Here is a 3,405-nt window from a genome sequence, read left to right as displayed (position 1 = left end):
CTTTCTCATTTTCTCTCCTTCCCTGCCGCGTTACCGCGCGCAACGGTCGCCCCTTTTCTTTTTCTTCCGCTTCTTCTTTTGCGACGCGTCGTCGTTTCGCGTCTACTACTCTCGCTCGCCCCTCCGGAATTTTCTCCCGCTTCGTCGGCGACCGCCGTCGCAGCCGCCACCGCAACCGTCGTTCTCCGTAAGATAGCGACGCGTCGAAACGAAAGATTTCGCCTTCCCCGAAAAACGCTGCCGCTTCTTAACGCTACCTTAGCCTTTGCCATCGCTCCAACCGTGAGGGAGAGAGAGCGAGCTCGTTCGATCGCAATTAAGGTATCGATCGTAACTCTACCGGGATCGTTGAATTTACGCGACGTTTTCCCCGCTTATCTCGCGCGTAACGGCGAGAACGTTTCCACGGGAGGAATCGACGTTGCTCGCGGGTTTCCGTTTTGTTCGCGGCACCGGCCGCCGATCCGTCGATGGAACGAGAGAGAGAGAGAGAGAGAGAGAGAGAGAGAGGGACGGGAGACAAGGGCGGTTGGTTCGCGTAAATTAAAGATTCGAACGGATCCGAGGCAGAATTACGAATGACGGACATCTGTCACTGAATTTCATTAAAATCCTTTCCACGTCCCGTGACATCCTCGGGCTGGTCCTCGGCCCGGTTGGGTGGTTGGATGGCTGCTTGCCTGCCCGGATTCGTGCACCCGTGACTCATTCATTATTCATTCGTCCAATTCATCACGGCGGCATCGTGGTATGGGCCGTGTGGCGCACCAGCAACGGGCCAATTTCGATTTACACTCGAGTAGAGAGCATCGAGACGCGTCCACGCGAAAATGAAACGACCGATCGCGTATCACTGCCACCGCGAACTTTTCGACCGTATCTCTGCCGTTCGACGTTCCAGGCGTGGAACGAGGCGTGGGAAACCGATTCTACTCGGCAAGATCGAGTCCCGTATATACGTCGTAACGCGCATCGATGCGTTCAAAGGATATACGAACGGAGAAGGCAAACTCGGTTCGCCAAGGACCTATAGTGGGGGTGTGTTTGTGGTGGCGGCGGCGACGGCGGTGGTGGCAGTGGTGTTAGTCGATGATATCGATAGCGTTGCGTCGATCGTGGCGTCGGCGGCGGCGGCGGCGGTGGAGGTGATGTCGATGACGATGGTGGTGATGGTGCTGGTGGTGGTGATGGTGGTGGCGGCGTTGGTGGTGGTGGTGGTGGTGGTGGTGATGGCAGTGGCGGGTGGAGCGTCTTCCCCGAGAGCCTCGTAAAATGGAAATCAATTACATCTACACTTAACCACTTAAACTGGTTTCGCCACGGTCCTAAAGGCCGTTTACTCGTTGCGTGGGGATGAGCAACGCGTATGGTCGGTACACGCAGGGAACGTCTGGAGTCCGTGTGGCTGAAAGAGCGAGGGCCCGCGCGAACCAGGGTTCCTTGGCTGAAGAGCGACGAGGAACGGGATAAACGGCTACGTAGAGAGCAGCCGGTGAACACCGCTAGAGGCTTCATCTCCCCTCCGCCCCTTCCGCCCGCTCCCCCTGCGCTCTTCCTTCTCTTCCTTCTTTTCCTCCACCTCCCGTTCCTCGTGCTCCGCCACCCCGTGCTCCATCTTCTCCTTTGCTTCTTCTTTTTGCCTCTCCCTCTCTCTCTCTCTCTCTCTCTCTCTCTTCTCTTCGTCGTCGGTTTGCGGCGAGCCGCAGATCATTCGTATCAACATAATTACAAGCTCGGGAGCCGCCTCTCTGTTTCTCTCACCTCGCTCCACCCATCACGACGTAACACACGATCGCTTTCGCGCCCCGGTGAAACCTTCTCCTCTTCTTCTTCTTCTTCTTCTTCTTCTTCTTCTTCTTCTTCTTCTTCTTCTTCTTTTCCTTCTTATCTCGGTACTGGGACGCGTTGATCCCAACGCGGCTCGATACACGATACACTTCGTGTCCTCCGATGATTTCGCGATACGCTGCTGCACACTCGCCGGATGTTCCTTCGATTACGCGGAACAGCGAAATATGCTTTCCCACGGAGCACCGCGTTCCTTCCGGAACGATCGCTTTTTCCCTTCGTTCTCGTTCCTTCCTTCCTCGGTTCGCTATTCTCCGAGTAACCGCGCCGTGTTCGAGGACACGGAAAGATGATTTACGTTTGATTCGCGTTTCGAGAGACGAAGCGTACGAACCGTGTACTACGCGGCAACGAGATCGTGGCTGAAAAATGCCTCGGAGCGCGAGTATACGGCCGATGCGTGCAGGTACACACGCGTAAATTACGCCGGACGACGATACGACGCGACGCATCGGAAGGTTATTTGCGATCGGTGAGTGGCGAGAATCGCGTCGGGGGTACGCGGCAGGGGATACGCGATACGCGAGCCCAGACGTGCTTCTGGGTTCGGTCGAGGGGTCGTGAGTCGTGAGTCGTGAAGCGTTAGTCATGGAACGAACCGGCCTTAAAGTGGCTGCATCTAAAAATAATTGCTCGTTGACAGGCCGTGAAATGAATTTATTTAATTTCAGATAGGTATAACAGAATTACACGGCAGTTGGAGGTGCGATGAAGCCTGGCTGGCGTGACGAGCCACTCGATGAGCAGCCCGACGTGCCTCGGGAAACGGTCGGCAACCGAGCAACCGAGGATTCGGTTCCGACCGATTTTTCTCCGGCTTACTTCTGCACCGATCGCGGGCTCCTTCTTCTCCTCTTCCTCCTCTCCACCTCCTCCTCGCGTCTAAATTTCGTACCGAGAGAGGAAGTGGAGGTTGGTCGATGCAACGAAGAAACGACAAACGTCGTTGGTAACGCGTGGAAAATATGAAAAGAGGGTGTGTTAATGAAAATTCGTTTATTTCTATTCGTGCTACATCGTGAATACGTCGTTAACGCTACTCGCTACCATAAAAGATTCTATGTACAAAGACCACCGTCTGCGGGAAACACGCGTTAATACTATCGTGGTATATATTACAGCTATAACCGAGTCTACCTCGTGTCTCCGTCTCCTTAAATTTCCTTCGCCGATCGACGACGAATCGACTCGGTGTGATTAATTCTCTCGCTTATTTACAACTCGCTCGGAACTCGGGAAGCGAAAGAGGGGGCGGCGGCGGATCGTCGAGAGACGTCGCACCCCCTCGTCGAATTCGTCCCGGCCACGAAGACCAAGTGTCTACGGTTACATTACGCGCACACAGAGAGCAAACGAGTACGGGCCATTTCCCTAAAACCTAAAACTCCAACGACGCGGACCGAGGCGAATTTTCCGACGACATTCGCACGTCGTCCGCCTCGCGGGAAACGTATCGCGAATCGAGTTTCGCGATGTCAACGACGATCCACGAGAGACGGTCGTTTGGACACGGTAGTTGCAGTAGCAGTAATAGTAGTAGTAGTATCGGTAGTGGTA

This window comes from Eufriesea mexicana, unplaced genomic scaffold, assembly GCF_001483705.2.
Source record: "Eufriesea mexicana isolate 0111107269 unplaced genomic scaffold, ASM148370v2 scaffold994, whole genome shotgun sequence".
Classification (NCBI taxonomy): domain Eukaryota; kingdom Metazoa; phylum Arthropoda; class Insecta; order Hymenoptera; family Apidae; genus Eufriesea; species Eufriesea mexicana.
The sequence above is the reverse complement of the archived record's forward strand: the minus strand, read 5'-3'. Positions refer to the sequence as shown.